This window comes from Hyperoodon ampullatus, assembly GCF_949752795.1.
Source record: "Hyperoodon ampullatus genome assembly, chromosome: 1".
Lineage (NCBI taxonomy): Eukaryota > Metazoa > Chordata > Mammalia > Artiodactyla > Ziphiidae > Hyperoodon > Hyperoodon ampullatus.
This window is the reverse complement of record NC_136914.1, coordinates 49,245,596-49,273,095: the sequence shown is the minus strand read 5'-3', so window position 1 is coordinate 49,273,095 and position 27,500 is coordinate 49,245,596. Positions and strand designations below refer to the sequence as shown.

At 37.6% G+C, this 27,500-nt stretch overlaps 1 pseudogene across 1 annotated transcript; it reads right to left on the bottom strand.

The window, feature by feature from the left end:
- LOC307057410 (poly(A) polymerase type 3-like) lies at positions 1 to 27,500 on the bottom strand (annotated as a pseudogene). The gene is made up of 4 exons: positions 27,337 to 27,500; positions 20,598 to 20,686; positions 19,858 to 20,009; positions 1 to 1,059 (listed from the first exon to the last, which is right to left on the bottom strand). The product of its transcript is annotated as a poly(A) polymerase type 3-like (transcript).

Sequence of the window (27,500 nt, the reverse complement as noted above, 5' to 3'; positions counted from 1 at the left end):
TTCAGTGTCTACAATCAATTTTATTTTAATATAATCTAAACACATACCATTTAGAAAATACCAAGGAAAATTTATGTACAAGAGTTGATGTTATTGCATTTGGATAAAGCTGGCAAGTTCTTGCTACTAGCATAGCCCAGGAAACACCACCGAGGAAACCTAATATATTGGAATAGATGTTGTGGCATTTGGCCCACAGTTTGATAGCTCTCAGGGTTAACCTGAAGTTGTCAATGTTTGGTACTAGATGTAAAATTTCATCGGTTACCCTGCAACCGTTAAGACTTCTTATGCATCTTACATCTAAATTTTTAAGCAGACTGTCATCTCTTAAGTCCAAGTCTTCTGGAATAGTCTGCAGTGCTAATCTTGCAAACAAAATATCAATCTCTATCCCATCAAAACACAGTTTGATAACTGGTACAAATGCCTCTTCAACAGCTCTTAAATCTTTTACTTTTTCCTGTAATTTCAACTTATCATAGAACGAGGTGAAAAAGTCACTTCGATCAACAAACATGCCTTGGTGCAACACACAATGCGTCAATATCGGCACCTTTTGTATGTACTCCTATAAGATCCAAATGTAAATATTTTTCCACCAACATTTTCAGTTACAGATTGTGAAAGATTCTTGATTTCACTGATTTCTCGTATCCACTCTTTTACCAGGTTATTTAATTTTCCCAAAATTAAAATCCTGCGCTGCAGTTCCTCTTCCTCTTCAAAAACGCCAAAAGGCTTCAGAGTCTCAATTAGTTTCTGGGTAAGTAGGCAGTCAGTCTCCTTGGGGGCTGCTAAGCTGATGGGAGAGGTAATGCCATAGTGCTTCTGTGGCAGCTGTGTTTGCTGTGATCCCTGCGTTGTAAAACGGCATCGTCTCCTGCGCCGGCACCGCCCAGTCACTCCCCTCACCCCCGCCCGCAACCGCCGCGGCCCCTGGGCATGATCCACTGAGGCGGGAGGGAGGTGGGGGCCTGCCTCAGCCCTGGGTCCAACCCTACTCCCGCACCCGCTCCCGCCCGCTTTAAGCACTTCTCCTCCTCCTTCCCCTTCGTCCTAACATGGCGCCTTTTTTTTTTTTTTAAGTGTAGTTGATTTACAATATTATATTCGTTTCAGGTGTACAACATAGTGATTCAATATTTTATAGATTATACTCCATTTAAAGTTATTATAAAATATTGGCTATATTCCCTGTGCCGTACAGTAAATCCTTGTATCTTATTTTATACAAAGTAATTTGTACTACTTAATCCTCTTCTCCTATCTTGCCCCTTCCCTCTCCCCGCTGGTAACCATTAGTTTGTTCTCTATATCTGTGTCTGTTTGTTTTGTTATATTCATTCGTTTGTTCTATTTTTTAGATTCCACCTATGAGTGATAGCACACAGTATTTGTCTTTCTCCATCTTATTTCACTAAGCATGAAACCCTCCAGGTCCATCCATGTTGTTGCACATGGCAAAATTTTGTTCTTTTTTATGGCTAATATTCCATTGTGTGTGTCTGTGTATGTATATATGTGTGTATGTATGTGTGTGTGTATATGTATACACACACACAGCTTCTTTATCCATTCATCTATTGATGGGCACTTAGGTTGCTTCTATATCTTGGATATTGTAAATAAAGTTGCTGTGAACATTGTGGTACATATATCTTTTCAAATTAGTGTTTTCATTTTCTTTGCATGTATACCTTGGAGTAGAATTGCTGGATCATATGGTAGTTCTATTTTTAGTTTTTTGAGGAACCTCCATACTGTTTTCCATAATGACTACACCAGTTTACATTCCCACCAACAGTGTAGGAGGGTTTCCTTTTCTCCACATCCTCACAAACATTTGTTACTTGTGGTCTTTTTGATGGTAGCCATTTGGACAGGTGTCAGGTGATATCTCACTGTGGTTTTGATTTGCATTTCTCTGATTAGCAGTGTTGAGTATCTTTTCATGTGCCTGTTGGCCATCTGTATGTCTTCTTTGGAAAAATGTCTATTCAGGTTTTCTGCCCATTTGTTAATTGGGTTGTTTGGGTTTCTTTTGATATTGAGTTGTATGAGCTCTTTTTATATTTTGGATATTAACCCCTTATCAGTCATATCATTTGCAAATATTTTCTCCCACTCAGTAGGTTGTCTTTTCATTTTGTCAATGATTTCCTTTGCTGTGCAAAAGGTTTTAAGTTTAATTAGGTTCCATTTGTTTATTTTTGTTTCCTTTGCCTAAGAAGACATATCCAAAAAAATATTGCTATGACTTATGTCAAAGAGTGTGCTATATTTTCTTCTAGGAGTTTTATGGTTTTGGGTCTTACATTTAGCTTTTTAATCCATTTTGAGTTTATTTTTGTATATAATGTGAGAAAATATTCTCATTTCATTGTTTACATGTAGTTTTCCAGTTTTCCCGGCACTGCTTATTGAAGAGACTTTTCCTCATTGTATATTTTTGCCTCCTTTGTCATAGATTAAATTGACCATATGAGCATGGGTTTATTTCTGGCTTTTCTATTCTGTTCTATTGATCTATATGTCCAGTTATGCACCAGTATCATACTGTTTTGATTACTGTAGCTTTGTAGCATAGTCTGAAGTCAAGGAGTGTGATTCCTCTAGCTTTGTTCTTTTTTTCTCAAGATTCCTTTGGCTATTTAAGGTCTTTTGTGGTTCCATATAAATTTTAGGATTATTTGATCTATTTCTTTGAAAAATGTCATGGGTATTTTGATAGGGACTACATTAAATCTGTAGATTGTTTTGGGTAGTATGGACATTTAAACAATATTAATTCTTCCAATCCATGAACATAGGATACCTTTCCATTTCTTTGTATCATCTTCAATTTTCTTCATCAGTGTTTTATAGTTTTCAGAGTATAGGTCTTTCAATCTCCTTGGTTAAGTGTATTCCTAGGTATTTTATTGTTTTGATGCAGTTGTAAATGGAATTTTTTTTTTTGCTTTCTTTTTCTGATACTTCATTATAAGTGTATAGAAAAGCAGCAGGTTTCTGCATATTAGTCATGTATCTTTCAACTTTACTGAATTCAGTTATTAGTTCTAATAGTTTCTTGGTGGACACTTTAGATTTTTAAAAAATATTTATTTATTTATTTATTTATTTATATTGTTGTGCAGGGTGGGCTCCTTAGTTGTGGCATGAGAACTCTTATTTGTGGCATGCATGTGGGATCTAGTTCCCTACCAGGGATCAAACCCAGACCCCCTGCATAAGGAGCGCAGATTCTTAACCACTGCACCACCAGGGAAGTCCCAGGGTTTTCTATATATCGTATCATATCATCTGCAGACAGTGACAGTTTTACTTCTTCCCTTCTAATTTGGATGCCTTTTATTTCTTTTTCTTGCCTAATTGCTCTGGATATGACTTGAAATATTATGTTAAATAGAGGTGGCAAGAGTGGGCATCCTTGTCTTGTGCCTGATTTTAAAGGAAGGGCTTTCAGATTTTCACCATTGCAACTGATGTTAGCTGTGGGTTTGTCATAAGTGGCCTGTATTATGTTGAGATATATTCCCTTTATACCAACTTTGAAGAGAGTTTTTACCATGAATGGATGTTGGATTTTGTCAAATGCTTTTTCTGTGTCTATAGAGATGACTGTGTGATTTTTATGCTTCATTTTGTTAATGTGGTGTATCACATTGATTGATTTTCAGATACTGAACCATTCTTACATCCCTGGAATAAACTCCACTTGCTCATGGTGTATGATCCTTTTTACATACTGTTGAATTTGATTTGCTAATATTTTGTTGAGGATTTGGGCATCTGTATTTATCAGAGATATTGGCCTGTAATTTTCCTTTTTTGTAGCATCTTTGTCTGATTTGGGTATCAGGGTAATGGTGGCCTCACAGAATGTATTTGGGAATGTTCCCCCTTTCACAGTATTTTCTTTTCTTTTCTTTTCTTTTTTAGTAGATCTTTATTGGAGTATAATTGCTTCACAATACTGTTAGTTTCTGTTGTACACCAAAATGAATCAGCCATATGCATACATATATCCCCATATCCCCTCCCTCTTGAGCCTCCCTCCCATCCTCCCTATCCCACCCCTCTAGGTCATTGCAGAGCACCGAGCTGATCTCCCTGTGCTATGCTGCTGCTTCCCACTAGCTAACTATTTTACATTTGGTAGTGTATATATGTCAGTGCTACTCTCACTTCGCCCCAGCTTCCCCCTCCCACCCCATATCCTCAAGTCCATTCTCTATGTCTACATCTTTATTCCTGCCTTGCAACTAGGTTCATCAGTACCATTTTTTTTTTTTTAGATTCCATATATATGCATTAGCATACGGTATTTCTTTTTCTCTTTCTGACGTACTTCATTCTGTATGACAGACTCTTTTTACGGCTGAGTAATATTCCATTGTACATATGTGCCACATCTTCTCTATCCATTCATGTGTCAGTGGACATTTTAGGTTGGTTCCATGTCCTGGCTATTGTAAATAGTGCTGCAATGAATATTGTGGTACATGTCTCTTTGAACATTATGGTTTTCTCAGGGTATATGCCCAGTAGTGGGATTGCTGGGTCATATGGTAGTTCTATTTTTAGTTTTTTAAAGAACCTCCATACTATTTTCCACAGTGGTTGTATCAATTTACATTCCCACTAACAGTGAAAGAGGGTTCCCTTTTCACCACACTCTTTCCAGCATTTATTCTTTCTAGATTTTTTTTTTTTTTTTTTTTTTGCGGTACGTGGGCCTCTCACTGTTGTGGCCTCTCCCGTTGCGGAGCAAGGCTCCGGATGCGCAGGCTCAGCGGCCATGGCTCACGGGCCCAGCCGCTCCGCGGCATATGGGATCCTCCCAGACCGGGGCACGAACCCGTATCCCCTGCATCGGCAGGCGGACTCTCAACCACTGCGCCACCAGGGAGGCCCCCTCTTTCTAGATTTTTTGATAATAGCCATTCTGACCAGCGTGAGGTGATACCTCATTGTAGACTTGATTTGCATTTCTCTAATAATTAGTGATGTTGAGCATATTTTCATGTGCCTCTTGGCCATCTGTATGTCTTCCTTGGTGAAATGTATGTTTAGGCCTTCTGCCCATTTTTCAGTTGGATTGTTTGTTTTTTTGATATTGAGCTCCATGAGCTGTTTGTATATTTTGGAGATTAATCCTTTGTCTGTTGTTTCATTTGCAAATATTTTCTCCCATTCTGAGGGTTGTCTTTTTGTCTTGTTTATGGTTTCCTTTGCTGTGCAAACACTTTTAAGTTTAATTAAGTCTCATTTGTTTATTTTTGTTCTTATTTCCATTACTCTAGGAGGTGTGTCAAAAAAGATCTTGCTGTGGTTTATGTCAAAGGGTGTATTTCCTATGTTTTTCTCTAAGAGTTTTATAGTGTCTGGTCTTACATTTAGGTCTTTAATCCATTTAGAGTTTATTTTTGTGTATGGTGTTAGGTAGTATTCTAATTTCATTCTTTTACATGTAGCTGTCCAGTTTTCCCAGCACCACTTATTGAAGAGGCTGTCCTTTCTCCACTGTATGTTCTTGCCTCCCTTGTCATAAATTAGGTGACTGTATGTGCATGGGTTTATCTCTGGGCATTCTATCCTGTACCATTGATCTATATTTCTGTTTTTGTGCCAGTACCATACTCTCTTGATTACTGTAGCTCTGCAGTATAGTTTGAAGTCGGGCAGCCTGATCCCTCCACCTCCGTTTTTCTTTCTCAAGATTGATTTGGCTATTTGGGGTCTTTTGTGTTTACATATTAATTGTAAAATTTTTTGTTCTACTTCTGTGAAGAATGCCATTGGTAGTTTGATAGGGATTACATTGAATCTGTAGATTGCTTTGGGCCGTATAGTCATTTTCACAATATTGTTTCTTCCATTCCAAGAATGTGATATATTTCTCCATCTGTTTATGTCATCTTTGATTTCTTTCATCAGTGTTTTATAGTTTTCTGAGTACAAGTCTTTTGCCTCCTTAGGCAGGTTTATTCCTAGGTATTTTATTCTTTTTGTTGTGATGGGAAATGGGAGTGTTTCCTTAATTTCTCTTTCTGATTTTTCACTGGTGTATAGGAATGCCAGAGATTTCTTTTAATTATTTTGTATCCTGCAATATTACCAAATTCACTGATTAGTTCTAGTAATTTTCTGGTGGCATCTTTAGGATTTTCTATGTATAGTATCATGTCATCTGCAAACAGTGACAGTTTTACTTCTTCTTTTCTAGTTTGTATTCCTTTTATTTCTTTTTCTTCTCTGATTGCCATGGCTAGGACTTCCAAAACTATCTTGAATAAGAATGGCGAGAGTGGATATCCTTGTCTTATTCCTGATCTTAAAGGAAATGCTTTCAGTTTTTCACCATTGAGTATGATGTTTGCTGTGGGTTTGTCCTATATGGCCTTTATTATGTTGAGGTAGTTCCCTCTATGCCTTCTTTCTGGAGGGGTTTTTTAAATCATAAATTGGTGTTGAATTTTGTCAAAAGCTTTTTCTGCATCTATTGAGTTGATCATATGGTTTTTATTCCTTAATTTGTTAATGTAGTGTATCACATTGATTGATTTACATATATTGAAGAATTCTTGCATTCCTGGGATAAATCCCACTTGATCATGGTGTATGATCCTTTTAATGTGTTGTTGGATTCTGTTTGCTAGTATTTTGTTCAGGATTTTTGCATCTGTGTTCATCAGTTACATTGGTCTATAATTTTCTTTTTTTGTGTTATCTTTTTCTGGTTTTGGTAGCAGGGTGATGGTGGCTTCGTAGAATGAATTTGGGGGTGTTCCTCCTTCTGCATTTTTTGGAAGAGTTTAAGGAGGATCAGTGTTAGCTGTTCTCTAAATGTTTGATAGAATTCGCCTGTGAAGCCATCTGGTCCTGGACTTTTGTTGGAAGTTTTTAAATTATGGTTTCAATTTCATTACTTGTGATAAGTCTGTTTATATTTTCTAATTCTTCCTGGTTCAGTCTTGGAAAATTGTACCTTTCCAAGAATTTGTCCATTTCTTCGTGGTTGTCCATTTTATTGGCATATAGTTTTTTGTAGTAGTCTCTTATAATCTTTTGTATTTCTGCAGTGTCAGTTGTGCTTTCTGCTTTTTCATTTCTAATTTTATTGATTTGCATCCTCTCCCCTTTTTTTCTTGATGAGTCTGGCTAAGGGTTTATCAATTTTGTTTATCTTCTCAAAGAACCAGCTTTTAGTTTTATTGATCTTTGCTCTTTTCTTCATTTCTATTTCATTTATTTCTGCTCTGATTTTTATGATTTCTTTCCTTCTACTGACTTTGGGTTTTCTTTGTTCTTCTTTCTGTAGTTGTTTTAAGTGTAGGGATAGATTGATTATTTGAGATTTTTCTTGTTTCTTGAGGTGAGGTTGAATTGCTATAAACTTCCCTCTTAGAAATGCTTTTGCTGCGTCCCATAGGTTTTGGGTCATTGTGTTTTCATTTTCATTTGTTTCTATGTATTTTTTATTTCTTCTTTGATTTCTTCAGTGATCTCTTGGTTATTTGGTAGTGCACTGTTTAGCCTCCATGTATTTGTGTTTTTTAGTTATCTTCCTGTAATTGATTTCCAATCTCATAGTGTTGTGGTCAGAAAATATGCTTGATATGATTTCAATTTTCTTAAATTTTCTGAGGCTGATTTTTGACCCAAGATGTGATCTATCCTGGAGAATGTTCCATGTGCACTTGAGAAGAAAGTGCATTCTGCCACTTTGTGTGGAAAGTTCTATAAATATCAATTAAATCTATCTGGTGTATTGTGTCATTTAAAGCATGTGTTTCCTTATTTATTTTCTGTTTGGATGATCTGTCCACTGGTGTAAGTGGCATGTTAAAGTCCCCTACTATTATTGTGTTACTGTTGATTTCTCCTTTCCTGGTTGTTAGCATTTGCCTTATGTATTGAGGTGCTCCTGTGTTGGGTGCATAAACATTTATAATCGTTATTTTTTTTTAGATTGATCCTTTGATCATTATGTAGTGTCCTTCTTTGTCTCTTGTGATAGTCTATTTTAAAGTCTATTTTATCGGATACTAGTATTGCTACTCCAGCTTTCTTTTGATTTCTATTTGCATGGAATATCTTTTTCCATTCCTTCACCTTCAGTCTGTATGTGTCCCTAGGTTGAAGTGGGTCTCTTGTAGACAGCATATATATGGGTCTCGTTTTTGTATCTATTCAGCCAGGCTGTGTCTTTTGGTTGGGGCATTTAATCCATTTACATTCAAGGTTATTATTGATATGTATGTTCCTATTACATTTTCTTAATTGTCTTGGGTTTGTTTTTGTGGCTCTTTTTCTTCTCTTGTGTTTCCCACCTAGAGAAGTTTCTTTAGCATTTGTTTTAAAGCTGGTTTGATGGTGCTGAATTCTCTTAGCTTTTGCTTGTCTGAAAAGCTTTTGATTTCTCCATCAAATCTGAATGAGATTCTTGCTTGGTGGAGTAGTCTTGGTTGTAGGTTTTTCTCTTTCATCACTTTAAATATATCCTGCCACTCCCTTCTCGCCTTCAGAGTTTCTGCTGAAAAATCAGCTGATAACCTTATGGGGATTCCTTTGTATGTTATTTTTTGTTTTTCCCTTGCTGCTTTTAATATTTTTTCTTTGAATTTAATTTTTGTTAGTTTCATTAACATGTGTCTTGGTGTGTTTTTCCTAGGGTTTATCCTGTATGGGACTCTCTTTGCTTCCTGGACTTGGGTGGCTATTTCCTTTCCCATGTTAGGGAAGTTTTCAACTATAGTCTCTTCAAATATTTTCTCAGACACTTTCTTTTTCTTTTCTTCTTCTGAGACCCCTATAATTTGAATGTTGGTGCGTTTAGTGTTGTCTCAGAAGTCTCTGAGATTGTCTTAAATTCTTTTCATTCTTTTTCCTGTATTCTGCTCCTTGGCAGTTATTTCCACCTTTTTGTCTTCCAGCTCACTTATGCATTCTTCTGCCTCAGTTATTATGTTATTGATTCCTTCTAACATATTTTTCATTTCAGTTATTGTGTTGTTTATCTCTGGTTGTTCTTTAGTTGTTCTAGATCTTTGTTAAACATTTCTTGTATTTTCTCAATCTGTGCATCGATTCCATTTCCAAGATTCTGGATCATCTTTTCTATCATTACTCCAATTTCTTTTTCAGGTAGATTGCCTATTTTCTCTTCATTTATTTGGTCATGTAGGTTTTTACCTTGCTCCTTGATATGTGACATATTCTTTTGCAGTCTCTCTCTTTTTTTTTTTTTTTAAATGAGTGGGATTTTGTTCCTGTCTTACTGGTTGTTTGGCCCGAGGCTTCCAACACTGGAGTTTGTAGGCTGTTAGGTAGAGCTGGGTTTTGGTCCTGAGATAAGGACCTCCATAAGACCTCACTCCAGTGAATATTCCCTGGGGTATGAGGGTCTCTGTTAGTCCAGTCATTCTGACATGGAGCTACCACCACAGGAGCTGTGGCCTTACCCCTGGCTTGTGAACCAGGATCCTGCAAGCCACATGGGGTGGCCAAAAAAAAAAAAAAAAGAGTGTACAATAACAAAGTAAAAAATAAAGTTAGACTAGGAAACTAACACATATGTTAGAAAGAATATAAAAATAAAAATATAGGGCTTCCCTGGTGGCTCAGTGGTTGAGAGTACGCCTGCCGATGCAGGGGACACGGATTCATGCCCCAGTCTGGGAAGATCCCACATGCCGTGGAGCGGCTGGGCCCATGAACCATGGCCGCTGAGCCTGCGCATCCAGAGCCTGTGCTCCGCAACGTGAGAGGCCCCAACAGTGAGAGGCCCATGTACCGCAAAAAAAAAGAAAAAAAAAATATATATAGATGAGTCAACAACTGGAAGGTACAACAGTATCACGATAGTAAAAAAAGGGGAGGAGGGAAAAGAGAAAAAAAAGAAAAAAAAAACAGGGAAAAGGCCTTGGCTGTGGAGGGTGACCACCTAGAGGGGTGGGATAAGGAGGGTGGGAGGGAGATGCAAGAGGGAGGGGATAAGGGATTATACCTATGCACATAGCTGATTCACGTCATCATACAACAGAAACTAACACAACGTTGTAAAGCAATTATACTCCAATAAAGATGTTAAAGGAAAAAAGAAAATAAATAAATAATTTCAAATATTTACAGCATTTTTAACTATAGTCATCATATTGTACATTATATCCCCAGTTCTTGTTTATCTTATAACTGGAAGTTTGTATCTTTTGACCACCTTCATCCAATTCCCCCACCCCTCAATATTTTATTATGAAAAATTTGAAACAGTGTATAGTTGAACAAATTTTACAGTGAACATTTGTATACTCACCACTGAGATTCTACTATTAACTATGAATTATTTGCTTTATCACATATCTATACATGTATCTATCTTTCTATGAATGTATTTGATGCCCATTTAAAAAATTGTTACATATCTTTTTCTTGTCCATTTTTGGAAGATTCTTATCTGTTATATGTTGCAATGATCTGCATGTGTCTTTTGTCTTTACAGAGCCTCATTGCTTCTAAGCTAGTGTGCAAAGAAGCATGTTTAAGTAGAACAAAATATTGTAAGGGGCCATTTGAATAACCAGTGTCTGGTTAGCCCATTACAGGTTAGCCCACTTGGATAGTTAAGTGGGAAGAGAGGTTTGAGCACAAGAGAAAATGTCTAGTGCCAGCCCTTAAAAGTATGGAAGCAAAATGAACCAGAGGGTGTGAGCAGGAGTTCTGATGGATTTGTATGGACCACCTAACCATGAGGAGACTCTCTCTCTATTCCCACAGAAAGACAGGCATGATATAGTAAGTGTAACTTAGAAAGATGTTGGATGGTTGAATTCTTGTTCTGCCAACACTGGAAAATCCATTAAGAGAGGCACAGACTATTCAGGTCATTGGCATGTTTTCTTTCTGTGTTTTTGACTGGATTTAGACTGGTGTTATAAACCACTGGCTGCTTACTTGTTGAGACTGGTACAAGGGTTGGTTTTCTTGGTAGATATGACTAAGTCAAGAAGGTGGTCTATATTGCTAATCTATACTCTCTTCAAAATAAGAAGAGAATTTTTTTTTTGGCTGCATTGGGTCTTAGTTGTGGCACGTGGGATCTTCATTGAGGCATGTGGGATCTTTTGTTGCAGTGCACAGACTCTTCATTGTGGTGTGTGGGCTTCTCTCTAGTTTTGGTGTGGGTTTTCTCTTCTCTAGTTGTGGCATGCAGGCTCCAGAGCACGTGGGCTCTGTAGTTTGCGGCACGTGGGCTCTAGGTGAAGCGCGCAGCTGAGTAGTTGTGGCATGTGGGCTTAGTTGCCCCATAGCATGTGGGATCTTAGTTCCCTGACCAGGGATCGAACCCACATCCCCTGCATTGTAAGGTGGATTCTTTTTTTTTATGGTTTTATTTTATTTTATTTTTAAAATTTTATTTATTTTTTATTTTTATTTTTGGCTGCATTGGTTCTTTGTTGCTGCGTGCAGGCTTTCTCTGGTTGCTGCGAGTGGGGGTTACTCTTCATTGCAGTGCATGGGCTTCTCATTGCAGTGGCTTCTCTTGTTATGGAGCATGGGCTCTAGGTACGCGGGCTTCAGTAGTTGTGGCTCACGGGCTCTAGAGTGCAGGATCAGTAGTTGTGGCACACAGGCTTAGTTGCTCCGCGGCATGTGGGATCTTCCCAGGCCAGGGCTTGAACCCATGTCCCGTGCATTGGCAGGCAGATTCTTAACCACTGCGTCACCAGAGAAGCCCTAAGTTGGATTCTTTACCAATGGGCTACCAGGGAAGTCCCAAGGTGCATTTAACTTTTGAACAAAGATTATTTTATCTTATAAAAACAACTCATGACCCTCAGAAAATTTGGACTATACAGAAAAGAGCTACAATTCAGCAATTTCGCTCCTATGGTTAGCCAAGAAAATTGAAAACATATATCTACACAAAAACTGGTGATTGAGTGTTCCTAGCAACATTATTCATAATAACCAAAAAGTGGAAACAACCCAGGTATCCATCAACTGATGAATAAGTAAACAAAATGTGGTACATACACACAATGGAATATTATTTAGCAATAAAAAGGAATGATGGCACAATATATTCAAAGTACTGAAAGAAAAAAACTTCCAACCAGGAATACTCTAAACAGCAGAGTTATCATTCAGAATTGAAGGAGGAATAAAGAGGTTTCCAGACAAGCAAAAGATAAAGGAGTTCTTCACCACTAAACCAGCTTTACAAGAAATGTTAAACGGACTTCTTTAAGCTGAAAAGAAAAGGTTTTAGTTAGTAACAAGAAAACATATGAAACAGTAAATCTCATTGGAAAGGTAGATATATAATAAAGTTAGTGGACTAATCACTTATAAAGCTAGTATAAAGGTTAAAAGACAAAAATAGTAAAAATAAATATGATTACAATAATTAGTTAAGGGATACACAAGATAAAAAGACGCAAATGTGATGTCAAGAAACATAAAATGAGGGCTTCCCTGGTGGCGCAGTGGTTGAGAATCTGCCTGCTAATGCAGGGGACACAGGTTTGAGCCCTGGTCTGGGAGGATCCCACATGCCACGGAGCAACTGGGCCCGTGAGCCATAACTACTGATCTTGCGCATCCGGAACCTGTGCTCCGCAACAAGAGAGGCCGCGATAGTGAGAGGCCCGCACACCGCGATGAAGAGTGGCCCCCGCTTGCCACAACTAGAGAAAGCCCTCATACAGAAACGAAGAGCCAACACAGCCATAAATGAATAAATAAATAAAGCAAACTGTCAACAAGTAGAAATAAATAAACAAAACAAAACAAAAAAGAAACATAAAATGAGCAGTGGGGAGGGTAAAAATGTTGAGCTTTAGAATGCAATCAAACTTAAGTTGTTATCAACTTAAAATATGCTGTTATAGATACAACTTGTTAAATGTAAGCTTTATGGTAACCACAAAGCAAAAACCTATAGTAAATATGCAAAAGATAAAGAGAAAGGAATAACATAATACCACTAAGGAAAGATATCAAACTACAAAGGAAGAGAGCAAGAGAAGAAAGGAACAGAGAGGAACTATAAAAGCAGAAAACGGTTAACAAAAGGGCAATAAGTATATACATATCAATAATTACTTTAAAATGTAAATGAACTAAATTCTCCAATCGAAGAACATGGGAGTTCCCTGGCGATCCAGTGGTTAGAACTTGGTGCTTTCACTGCCATGGCCCAGGTTCAATCCCTGGTCAGGGGAACTAAGATCCTGCAAGCTGTGTGGTGTGGCCAATTAAAAAAAAAAAAGGACATAAAATGGCTGAATGGATAAATAAAACAAGACCCATCAATATGCTGCCTACAAGAAACTCACTTTAGATGTAGGATACACACAGAATGTAAGTGAAGGGATGGGAAAAGATACTCCATGCAAATGGAAACCAAAAGAAAGCTGGAGTAGACATACTTATATCAGACAAAATAGACTTTGAAAGAGAGATTATAATAAGATACAAACATGGGCATTACATAATGATAAAGGGGTCAATCCTACAAAAGGATATAACATTTATAAATATTTATGCACCCAACACAGAAGCACCTCAATATATAGAGCAACTATTAACAGATTTAAAGGGAGAAATAGACAGCAATACAATAATAGTAGGAAATTTTAATACTTCACTTATATCAATGGATATATCATCCAGACAGAAAATCAATAAGGAAACATTGGCCTTAAGTAACATGATGGATCAGATTGACTTAATAGATATACACAGAACATTCTATCCAACAGCAACAGAATGTACATTCTTCTCAAGTGCACGTGGAATACTCTCCAAGATAGATCACATGTTAGGGCACAAAACAAGTTAATAAATTTAAGAGTATCAAAATCATAGCAAGCATTTCTTCTGACCACAAAAATATGAAACTAGAAATTACATGAAGAAAACTGGAAAATTCACAAATATCTGGAAATTAAACAACATTCTACTGAAAAATCAATGGATCAAAGAAGAATTAAAAAGTAAAATAAAAAAATACCTTGAGAAAAATGAAAATGTAAATACAGCATACCAAAATTTGTGGGATGCAGCAAAAGCAGTTCTAAAAGGGTAGTTCATAATGATAAAAACCAACCTCAAGACACAAGAAATATTTCAAATAAACAACCTAACTTTACCCCACAAAGAACTAGAAAAAAAAAGAAGAAAAAACAAAGCCCAAAGTTAGTAGAAGGAAGGAAATAACAAAGATTAGAGCAAAAATAAATGAAATAGAGACTGAAGAAACAATAGAGAAGATCAGTGAAACTAAGAGCTAGTTCTTTGAAAAGATGAACAAAATTGACACGCCTTTAGCTAGACTCACCAAAAGAAAAAAAAGAGAGAAGGCTCAATTAAATAAAATCAGAAATGAAAGAGGAGCTATTACAACTGATACCATAGAAATACAAAGGATCATAAGAGACTACTATGAATAATTATACACCAAAAATATTGACAACCTAGAAGAAATGGATAAATTCCTAGAAATATACAACCTACCAAGACTGAATCATGATGAAGTAGAAAATTTGAAGAGACCAATTACTAGTAAAGAGATTGAATCAGTAATCAACAAACAAAATCCAGGACCAGACAGCTTCACTGATAAATTCTACCAAACATTCAAAGAATCCTTCTCAAACTCTTCCAAAAAATAGAAGAGGAAGGAACCCTTCCAAATTCATTTTATGAGGCCAGCATTACCCTGATACTAAAACCAGAAAAGGATGCCACAAGAAAAGAAAATTACAGGCCAATATCCCTGATGAACAAAGATGAAAAAATACTCAACAAAATACTAGCAAACCAAAATCAACAATACATTAAAAGGATCATACACCATGATGAAATCGGATTTATTCCAGGGATGCAAGGCTATTTCAAGATTCTCAGATCAGTGTGATACACTACATTAACAACATGAAGAATAAAAATCATATAATTATATTAATAGATGCAGAAAAAGCCTTTGAAAACATTCATCATCCATTTATGATAAAAACTCTAATCAAAGTAGTTATAGAGGAAATGTGCTTCAACATAAAAAAGGCCATAGATGATAAGCCCACAGCTAACATTATACTCAATGGTGAAAAGCTGAAAGCTTTTCCTCTAAGATCAGGAAGAAGACAAGGATGCCCACTCTTGTGCAAGTCCTAGCCAGAGCAATTAGGCAAGAAAAAGAAATAAAAGGCATCCAAATTGGAAAGGGAGGAGTAAAACTGCCACTTTTGCAGATGACATGATATTATATACAGAAAACCCTAAAGACTCCATCAAAGAAAATTGTTAGAGCTAGTAAACGAATTCACTAAAGATGCAGGATACAAATTTAATATACAAAAATCTGTTGCATTTTTGTACACTAATAATGAACTATCAGAAAGAGAAATGAAAACAATTCCATTTACAATTGCCTCAAAAAGAATAAAATACCTAGGAATAAATTTAACCAAGGATGTGAAAGACCTATATATTGAAGACTACAAGTCATTAATGAAATAAATTGAAGAAGACACAAATAAATGTAAAGATATTCCATGCTCATGGATTGGAAGAATTTTTATTGTTAAAATGTCCATAGTATCTAAAGCAATCTTCAGATTCAATGCAATCTGTATCAAAATGCCAATGACATTTTTAAAAGAAATAGAGCAAATAATCCTAAAATGTATATGGAACCACAAAAAACCCTCAGATAGCTAAAGCAATTATGAGAAGGACAAACAAACCTGGAGGCATCACCCTCCCTGATTTCAAACTATATTACAAAACCATAGTAATTAAAACAATATTGTATTGGCATAAAAACACACATAGATCAATGAGACAGAATAGAGAGCCCAGAAATAAACCCATACATATATGGTCAATTAATTTACAACAAAGGAGTCAAAAATATACAGTGGGGAAAGGACAGTCTCTTCAATAAATGGTGTTGGTAAAACTGGACAGCCACATGAAAAAGAATGAAACTTGACCACTATCTTACACCATACACAAAGATTAACTCTAAGTGGAGTAAAGACTTGCATGTAAGACCTGAAACCATTAAAATCCTAGAAGAAAACATAGTTATAAGCTCCTTGACATTGGTCTTGATGATGATTGTTTTTAATCTGGCACCAAAAGCAAAAGAAAAGCAAAAATAAAGTGGGACTATATCACACTAAAAAACTTTAGCATATACACGTAAAATAAAATAAAGTAAAATAAATAAAATACTTATGCACAGCAAAGGAAATCACCACCAAAATGAAAAGGCAACCTACTGAATGGGAGAAAATATTCGCAAATCATATATCTGATAAGGGATTTATATCCAAAAATATATAAAGAACTCATACAACTCAATAGCGAAAAAACAAAAAACAAAAAGAAAAACAACAAAAAAAACCCAATTTGATTAAAAAATGGGCAGAAGATCTGAATAGACATTTTCCCAAAGAAGAGGTACAGATGGCCAAGAGGCACATGAAAAGACGCTTAATGTCATTAATCATCAGGGAAATGCAAACCAAAATGACAATGAGATATCACTTCACACCTGTTAGAATGGCTATTATCAAAAAGGCAAGGAATAACAAGTGTTGGTGAAGATGTGGAGAAAAGGTAACCCTTGTACACTCTTAGTAGGAATGTAAATTGGTGTAGCCACTTTGGAAAACAGTATGGAGACTTCTCAAAAAACTAAAAATAGAACTACCATATGACCCAGCAATTCCACATTTGGGTATTTATCCAAAGCAAATGAAAACACTAACTCAAAAAGACATATGCAGCCCCATGTTCATTGCAGCATTATTTATAATAGCCATGATATATAACTTAAACAACCTAATTGTCTATCAATGGATGAATAGATAAAAGAAAATGTAGCATAGGTAGGTAGGTAGATAGATAGATAGATAGAAAGAAAATGGAACAATGGAATATTATTCAGCCATAAAAAAGAAGGAAATCTTGCCATTTGTGACAACATGGATGGGCCTGGAGGGCACTATGCTAAGTGAAATAAGTCAGACAAAGACAAATACCATATGATCTCTCTTATCTGTGGAATCTAAAACAAAACAAAACAAATTAAACAAAAAACAGATTGGTGGTTGCCAGAAGTGGGGTGGGGGGGATGAAAGAAATGGATGAGGGCAGGTCAAAGGGTTAAAAAGTGTAGTAAGTCAGGATGTATGATAGCTACAGAGGGGGAAAAAAGCCTTTATAACACCAGAACACTTTACTCTGTTCTTAGAAATAAGCATGACATTAATGAAAAAAAATTTTTTTAGGGTGAGACTTCAAGTTATCCCTAAGTGGTCATAATAAAGTCTAATAGTATTTTTAATTTAGTGAGGGAATTAGCATTTTCGAGGAAACCTGCAAAAATATTTTTGTTAGGTTAAAAAAATAAAAAGAAATGAGGTATTGATAACTGCTGCAATATGTATGCACTTTGAAAACATTATGCAAAGAGAGAAAGGCACCAGATACAAATGTCCACATATTGTATGATTCCATTTATATGAAATGTTCAGAATAGGCAAATACATAGAGACAGAAAGCAGATTAATAGTCGCAAGAGCTGGGGAGAGGGGGAATGGGAGTGACGCTAATGAGTATGTTGTTTCTTTTAGGGTGATGAAAATGTTCTGGAATTAGAGAATGGTGATGATGTACAACTCCAGGAATATACTAAAGCCATTGAACTGTACACTCTAAAAGATTGAACTTTATGGATTGTGAATTATATTTCAATAAACTTGTTATTAATGTATGTATATGAACAAAAAAGGACATAAGAACAACTCATGATCCTAATACTTAGAGCTGACCACTAGTAACTTTTTAATGCATTTCCTTCTAGTCCTTTCTTTAACATATTATTTATGTAGCTGAAATCTGAGTGAAGTCTTGCCTTTTTTTTTTTTTTTTACATAATATGGCAACTACAAACTCCTGGTAAACACTGATTTTAATAGATGCTTAGTAGTTTACTGGCTGAAAGATGAGAGGGCCTGAATCGGCAGGAAAGTCAGCACATAGAGGGTGTTCTAGGAATCCTAACTAGCTGGGTGATTCAAAAGCCAAAACAAATCAGCAAAAACCTCTAGGTTCTCACTCTTCCTTAGGAAAGAGATAACTTCAATAGTTAATGAAATCAAAAGAAAAATGTCAAAATGTCATATGTCAGAGGACTAAGTTCCTTCATATATAGAAATCACTTTAAAATAAATAAGAAAAAAATGAGTAACTCAATAGGAAATAGAATAAGAACATGAGTAAGTGGTTCACGGAAGAAATACAATGGATAGCAAATTAATAAGATTTAAAATGCACATACCCTTTGACTCAGCAATTCCACTTCTAGGAATTTGCCTTGCCTCTATAATTAGACAAGGGGGCAATGAAAAATGGACAAGAGGATTTATTTATTCCATTATGGTTTATATTTGCAAAAATCTGGTCATCTAACTGTTCCTCAGTTGGGGACTAATTAAATAAATTATGGTAAGCCATGTAATGGAATATATTAAACAAACCACTGAAAAGAATGAAGTAAACTTATGTGTAAGAATATGAAAAAGTCACCAAATATATTGTTTGGTGAAAAAAATCAAGGGACAAATCATGTAACTTCACATGTGCTTTTAAAAAGATATATTCCAATATGCTTATGCGTACCTTTAAATGATTCTGGAAGGATATATACAAACTGTTAACAAAGGTCTCTTTCTAGAAGAATTTTTTCATTTTATACCTATTTATATTGTTTGAATTTTTTACTGTATATATTTTCATAAAAAATAGTAAAATGTATGTTAGTAGTTGCCATTGAGTTTAATGGGTTTTAAAAGACTATGTTTATTCCCCAAAGTAAGGATAATTTGCTGAGTTATATTCAGGAAGCCACTTCAGAGGAAAGATTTAGAACATTCTGCCGCTGATATTCTAAGGATGCCTTTGGATCCCGAAATATCCCTCTGCTTCTCAATTTCATGGTGAATGATGCCCAACTACTACATTTTCTGCTCTTCGATTCCAGCTCTCATTGCTCTGTCTGTATCTTTATAAGAAATCCCACCCTTCCTCCACTTACTTGAGTTAACAAGAGCTAGTTCTTTTTAACCAGAACACCCCAGGTAAAAAAGATATTTTAAAAAAATGTTAGGTTAACTTATTTAGGTTCTTAAGCATATGGACACTGATGTTTTCTGACCGAGACTCTAGGGAATATACTAGTGTATTAACTCATTCTTAACCAACTGAATTATATCGAAGGAGACATTTATAATTAGTAAGGGCTTATAACCAATTGTTCTCAAAATAAAATGAGGAAAGTGAAAAATAGAGACACTCAGTAACATTTCTGAGAGAATAAATGAAAATCATCTGGAGGTCTCACTCTCCACTGTGATGGAGGTTGTGGGTAGGAATGACAATGCACACGGGAAAAGAACCATGTGAATTTCATTAGAAGGAAATCAAGGCTGGGACTGGGAGATAGATATGGGATGGAGAGAGGCTTTGACATTCAGCAGTGGTTCCCAAGTGACGGTGCATGGACAAGCTGCCTCATATTTATCTGGGGGAGATTTAACCATTTGTATGGGGCTGACTAATGGCCCTCCCCAAAGAGGTCCAGATCCTAATCCCCGGAACCTGTGAATGGGTTACCTTACATGGCAAAAAGGACTTTGCAGGTGTGATTAAGGTCCTTGAGATGTTGATAGCATCCTGCCTTATCCAGGTGGGCCCAATGTAATTACACAGGCCCTTAAAGAAGGAGGAGGGAGGCAGAAGAGGAGGTCAGAGTGAGGTGATGTGAGAACTCACTGTGCTGTTGCTGGCTTTGAAGATGGAGAAAGGGGCCACGAGCCGAGGAATGTAGGCAGCCCCTAGAAGCTGGACAAGGCAGGGAACAGATGCTCTCCTAGAGCCTCCAGAAAGGAAAGCAGCCTCGCCGAGACCTCTGTTGGATTTCTGACCTACTGAACCGTAAGAGAATACATTTATGTTGTTTTAAGCCACTAAGTTGGTAATTTGTTATAGCAGCAATGGGAAGTAAATATGCCATCTCAAGCTCTGGGACCCCATCCTAGGTGATTCTGATCCAGCATTTTTTACAAAGCTGATATCTGTCCAGGTTTGGAGAACCCTGCTTAGAATATGCTTTAAATCCATTTAGGAGAATGGATTTAAAGAATGTAAGTCTTTAAAACTTTTTGTAGATAAAACTTTTTGGAGATCTCATTTTTCTAAAGCATGTCCAGCCAAATACTCCTCCTGATGAAGGAGAGTGTGTGACAGAGTGACCAAGAAATCCAGAAATTAAGTTTTAATACGTACTGATTTTTAGTGAATTTGGTGTGTTATTACTTTACCGAGTTCTGCTATGTTTTCTGTCTACTTCCTGGAACAGTTAATTCCAAACTTATCTCTCAGATAAAGAGATTAATTTTTGTAATTCTTTTATAGTTACACTTTTTGTTTCAAAACTCAACACGTCCAGCCAGTATTTGGTGGGCATTCCTGTGAGCAAGGCACACAAAACCCTCCTTCTTCCCGGTTCTTGCCTCGGGGCTGAGTCAGCAGTCCAGGGCTTCTCAAGGTGGCAGCTGGCCCTTGGTTCTGTGCTGTCACCGAAGAGCGAATTATCCTCACTCTTGGGGTAAACACACAACATGATTACAGTTTCACCAAAACTACTGCTTTGCTCAGACTCAGTGTTCACATTGTGTCATTAAAGACATTTGAAACATATGTTTTGGAATGAGAGGCTCCAGCCTCTTTGTCAGTCATAATTTTTGCTCTGATTAAGGTCTAAACAAAACAAAACAGAAGCCCTCTAAGGTACAGGTTTTCAACATGGCCACACATTAGACTTTAAAATAATTGTTGATGCCTAGTTTCCACCCCAAGACTCTCTGATTCTGTTGATCCAGAATGGGGCCCAGGTGTCAATATTTTTTAAAACGCTTGCCTCCCCAGATGATTCTAATGTGGAGAAGCAGGTTCTAAGGGACTTGAACTCTAGGGTGCCTGTCCTGCCTCCTTTCTTTTTGAGATTTGAGACGCCTAAGAATTCTTGCTGGTGGTTGTAGGGAATCCCACTGTTGGAGGGGCCGGCGGCAGGCACTTTGGCCTCAGCAACACGGTTTCTTCTTAGATTAGAAAGCTGACAGGACAACCTACTATTTCAAGTGGAGGTGTGGATGTCCAGTGACCTTGTTCTTGGTCCCAATGGCTTGGGAAATGGACACATTACTGCAGGATTCCTGCATATGACTCCAAGTGACAGCCCAAAGTCCGAACCTGCATGAACGTCTGGTACAAGAAACAGCTGTGAGCAAATGCACTAATTAGGGCTATGTTCATAGCTCTCCAAGGAAGGGTACTCTCACTAGGTTACATAGGCGCACTTGGGGAGCTGTTGTTTTGGGCTGATGATCATGTAGTGCACACAGTGTAGCTGAGAGCGCCCAGCTCTGTTTTCACTTGCAGATATGTAGCAGTGATGACTAAACAAAAACTAGAATTCCAACAAATGCTGTCAGGTCCTGCACTCGTCAGACATGACAAAGCCGTTTTCCATGTGTTCTGTCAGTAAGATGGTAAATACAGAGGAAATATTTGAAATGCCCCCAACCAGATTGGGAGGAAGGCAAGCATCCAATGCGTGAAGCAAATGCTCCCTATTTAGGCTGGAGAACCTACCTTTACCCCAGCCATAAACATAAATGGGGAAGGAAGGCCTAGGTTGATACGGGAAGCATTTGCTTGGGAGACTTGGCCTAAAAAAAGCAGTCAAAAACTGGAAAAAAATGAAGAGGCCCTCAAGTAACATCCTATCTGCCTATATAGAGAGACAGTCCTGATGTGATGTAAAGGGCTATGACCAAAGATCAAGGGGTTGTCTGCAGGTGAGGAAGAATTGTGTTTGCTCTGAATACAGTATCATGTGTTGTTATTGTGGGGATCACAGAGACAAGGGATGTAGAAATAAATGCCTTATGTAAACTGTAAAGTACAATATGGATTTGATGGTAGTGTTTCATTACCCAGAGGACCTTGCTACTCAAAGTGTGGTCTGCAAACCAACATCATCAGTCTCACCTGGGAGCTTACTAGAAATGCTTCTGAAAGTGCTTTAAAAAAAAAAAGTTTTTAAAAAAAAAATTGTGATAAAAAGTACATAGCAAAATTTGCCATTTTAATCATTTTAAAAAGTACAGTTCAGTGGCATTAGGTAATTTACATTGTTGTGCAACCTTACCATCCATCTCCAGAACTTTTTCATCTTCCCATACTAAAACTTGTACCCTGAATTGCAAGGTCTCCAGGTGATTCATATGCACAAAATTTAAGAAGCACTGGTCTGGGGGATTTCTGGCAGTAGATCCTGTGTTAAACTTAATCATAGTTTACTATGCAGTAGATGCTGTGCTAAGCATTCTTTATCTCACTTAATCTCATTTACACTTTATCTCATTTAATCCTCCCAGCAACATTATGAAATATTATCATGAACCTCACTGTACAGATAGGGAAACATTTCAGCGTTTTACTCAAGCTTACACATGGGTAAGGGGTAGAGCTGGGGTATCACTTAGCATCTGTGGTTCCAGAGCATATGCTTTCCTTCTTCTGGACTTCCTTGGTACCCATAAAGATCCCATCCAGGTGCTTGCATTTGAGGATATGTGCTGAGGAAGAAAGATGCCTGGATATGTAGAGGGAAGAAGTAAAATAAGATCCCACTACAAGTAAATCTTTATTTCCATGGTTTTACACAATTCATGCATCTAGTAAAGAGACTTGGAGAATCTGGGATGCTGCTTTCACAGCATTATTTTACTTTGTTTCTCCAGAAACTTTACTCTCAACCTGATTTTCTTTCCATTCTTATGCATTTCAACGGATCCTATGTCTCTCTTTTCAGAACCTTCTGGAACAAACTGGAAGGTCAAACAGGAAGTGTTTGTGGGGAATTCTGTGCTGAGTAGATTGGTGTGGCCAGGCTCACTGCTTTCCTCCCTCACACCCCGTGGTTTCAGGGCTCAGCGTGACTCAGGGATGCAAACTCTGGGAGGTCTGACTTGGAATGTGAGTCAGGAACCCTGACCAGTCTCCTTTGTTCATATCTGAAACTGGGACTTTTACAAAACCCCAAACCTTTTATAATCAGAAAAGATAAATCCCCTATAGGGAAGAAAAACACCATGGAAAATTCCATGGGAAATACCTAAAATTGCCTGTCTCTTTTGTCAACCACTGGGAAGTCAGGTGTGGCCAGATGGCCACAATCGGTGCACAGCTGGACAAGTCCTTGTCCTTTCAGAGAGCAAACACCTTAGAGGGTGCTCTAGTCATTAAAAGTTGCTTGAAAATTACATAAGCCAAGACCTAGGCTTTTTTTTTTTTTTTAATTTTTATTAGAGTATAACTGATTTACAATGTTGTGTTAGTTTCTGCTGTACAGCAAAGTGAATCAGTTATACAGATACATATATCCACTCTTCTTAAGATTCTTTTCCCATGTAGGCCATTGCAGAGTATTGAAAAGAGTTCCCTGTGCTATACAGCAGGTCCTTATTATCTATTTTATATATATGGTGGTGTGTATACATCAATCCCAATCTCCCAATTCATCCCTCCCCACCCCCTTTCCCCCCTGGTAACCGTAAGTTTTTCTACATCTGTGACTCTATTTCTGTTTTGTAAATAAGTTCATTTGTACCATTTTTTTTTAAGACCCAGGCTTCTTAAAGATTGCTCAGAACTACTCATTGATCAAAATCGATTAGAAGAATGGTTCTCAACCGTGGCGGCACAGTGGAATCAATCACTTGTGAAGCTCTAAACAAACAAAATCCCTATGCCAAGACCCATATCCAGAGACTCTGACTTAATTAGTCTGGGCAAATGCCCAGGCATTGGTATTTTTAATGTGTGCCCAGGGTTGAGAAACACGGAATTAGACAAAGCTGGCTAAGGTCCCATCATCTTTGTATTCACAGTGCCTAACACAGCATCTGGCCCTTCGTAAATGTTTATGGAACATACGTGTGAATAAATGAACTAGTGTTACCTCATAAACTACTGTTAGCACTCAGGTAGTTTGTCATGGGTTTCAAAATACTCTTTGATATGCTTCTTTCATTTAAGTCTCGTGACTCCCCTGGAAAATATTGATGTGATGCCCATTTACAGATAAGGAAACTGAGACTTAATTTCCCCTCCCAAATCCCAAAGAACTGATAAACGAACTGTGTTTATTTAACTCTTGTCCACTGGGAAATTTACTGACTGCTGTGGTTCTCATCTGGCTCTAGTTGTGCCCTGAGGAAGTTTCTCTGATTGTTTGCTTTGGCAAGTATGTCATTTATTCCTCCCATCTCAATGCTGATGTCTAATTTTAAACAATGCTTATAGTAAAATTCAAACAAAAAAGTAAAAAGAACAGTGTAATTAACTCATGTAATCACCCAGCTTCAACAATGATCAACTCAGGGCCACTGATTTCATCTATAGCCCCTCACACTGCCCCTTATTTTGAAACAAATCCCAGTAAATATTTCAGTACGTTTCTCTAAGGACTTAAAAACAAAAAAACCTTAATATCATTATCATACCTAAAAACTTAACAGTAATTCCAAAATATCATCAAATATCCAGTCAGTATTCACACATCTGATTTTTTTTTCCAACAGTTTCTTTGATTAGGGATCCAAATAAGTTCTATACGTTGCAGTTGGTTGACAGGGCTCTTAAGCCTCGTTTAATTTAAGGCTTTCCCCTTCATCTCTTTCTATTTGTCTCCTTATAATTTATTTGTTGAAGAAACCAGGTTATTGGTCGTGTAGAGTCCCCAATCTGGGTTTTGCTGACTGTGAGCTCCTGTTGTCATTTCACAAATTCCTCTGGGCTCTGTAGTGCCTGTCATTTGCTAGGTAGATCCAGAAGTTTGATCAGATTTGGGCTGGATTTTCTTTTTTTCCCCACAACTCCTTCCTAGGTGCTGGAAACGTTTTGCCTGAAGGTAGAAATTTTGGAAGCAAAATCAGTTGTCAAGGCTAGGCAGCTAATACACATAAATTCATGGCCCAGAAGTAAGGCGACCCTGCATGACCGTGGCCATGGTGGGCCCCACTTCTGCTGAGAGGATCCCTTTCCCAGCTCAGGGTCCAGGTCCAGCCCTGCCTCCCTCAGGTGTCCTGCGTCTGCGTCTCACCTTTCCTCACTTGCACCCCTTGGCACACCACGCGGCACAGGCTGGGGCTCTGCGGGGACTCTTCCCCGGAAGTCAGCGTTTCCCTGAGACCAGATAACGTCTCTACTTCTAGCTAGTTGGTGATGAGGGATCAGCATTTTCTAACAGCCACGCTATGACACAGAGCATTTGCTCAGAGTGACATCTAGTGGCTTTAAAAATATCATTTATTGAGGTGTAGGGGCCCTTTTCTAAAGGAACATCAAACTGTAGTTTGGTTTATTTGTATTTTTTTAATTACAAAAGTATCTCATGATCACGGGACTTCCCTGGTGGTCCAGTGGTTAAGGCTTCGTGCTCCCAATGCAGAGGGCCCGGGTTCGATCCCTGGTCAGGGAATTAGATCCTGCATGCTCCAACGAAGATCCAGTGCACTGCAACTAAGACCCGGCACAGCCAAATAAATAAATTAAGTATTTTTTTAAAAAGTATCTCATGATCATAAGAAAAACATTAAAGGATACTGAATAATAATAGCCTTGCCAATTAGATTTTTTTCCCAGAATTTCACTGAAAACTCTGATGGTGCACTATATGAACAGAAAGTGAAAGTCCCACATAAGTGCACACCCCAGGAGTAACCACAGCTAATGGTCGATAATTCTCTTTAATGACTGCATAGTGTTTCATAAATTTTTTTTTTTTTTACCCCATCCTTCATTAATGGACTTTGGGGTAGCTTCTAATTTTTTTTTTTGCTATTACAAGCAATGCTGCCAAGAACATCTGTGTACATGTGATTTTGGTACTCTTGAGAGTGTTTCTGAAAATAGTCATCCAGAAGTGGAAATACTGGGTCAAAGAGAATGAGCATTTTTTGCACCAATTTACACCTCTACCGACAACGTATGAGGGTACCTTTCCCCATGTGCTCGAAACACCAGCATATTATCATTTACATAAAAATCTGTGTAGCTTGTTTTTATCTTTGTTAAAAAAAAAAAAAAGGATTTTTTTTGTTGCCATGACTAGGTTGGGTTCTGTGTGATACAGTTTTGTTAATCTTCCCAGAAACACTTGTAGGAATTTGTATCCTAGTGGTGGATTCCAACCTAGAAACAAGGAAATTTTTGACCCTTATTAATATTCATTAACTCAAATGATATTTGTGGAGTGTCTGGCCAGTTGCTGGAGACACAATGTGAATAGGGTATGAAACCTGCCCTCAGTTACTAGGGAGCTGGTGGAGCTCGCACATAAGCGGATCACTGTGAGTGTGCGAGTTAGGATTTAGTGGAAGGAACCCAAGGAAAGCTGGATTGAGGAGAAGATGGGTTCCCAGAAGGCCTCACACAGGAGAAGGCATTTGAGCTGGGTTTTAAAGAATGAGGCTAGGCCAACAAGTGGGGAGAGTTGGGTGGGACACATGCAATTCAGGATCAGGGAACCAGTATGTGAAAGGTAGGGTATACCTGGGGGAACCATAGGAAAACACAAGTGGCTAGAAAGTGTTTGGAAGAAGCTCAGATTTGAGACTGTAGAGATGGGCACAGGCTGGATCATACAGTCTGGACTTTGTCTGCAAGTCTGATGTTTCTCAAACTCTGGATCTCTTATTTTATTTTTATTATTATTTTTTAATGTTTTGACCACACCTACAGCATGTGGGATCTTAGTTCTCTGACCAGGGATGGAACCCACGCCCCCTGCATTGGAAGCACAGAGTCTTAACCGCTGGACTGCCAGGGAAGTCCCTGGACTCTCTTATTTTAAAAGAAAACATTACCTCAATGCTGTAATTGAAAAATCAGTATCCTTTGCCATAAACGTAAGATACCGTAAAAACAACTTTAGTAAAAAAGAAAAAAAATCCAAGTGAATACATTTGAAATAGTTAAAATTAAAATATAATAATGAATCTAATGTTTACAAAAAATGAACACCTAAAATTATCTTCAGCTGGGAAAAAATAAAATGATTTATAATTGGTCAGTAATAGAGATTCAGCCATGTATCCTTTAGTTTCAGACCAAGAAGAGGGTTCTGTCAAGACAATTCTGTGTTTCTGATTTTGTGTTTATTAGCCCCCAGAATCAACACACCTGTGTGGCTGTTTATGACCCCCGCCTCCTAAAGAGCAGGACGGCAGGGAGCTCAGATGACCTCCCAGATCCCATAGCTGGGAATCAAAATCCATGTCTTCTGACTCCAGACCCTCATACCAGGCTGATGTTTGATACAAGGGAAAACTTTCTAAAACATACAT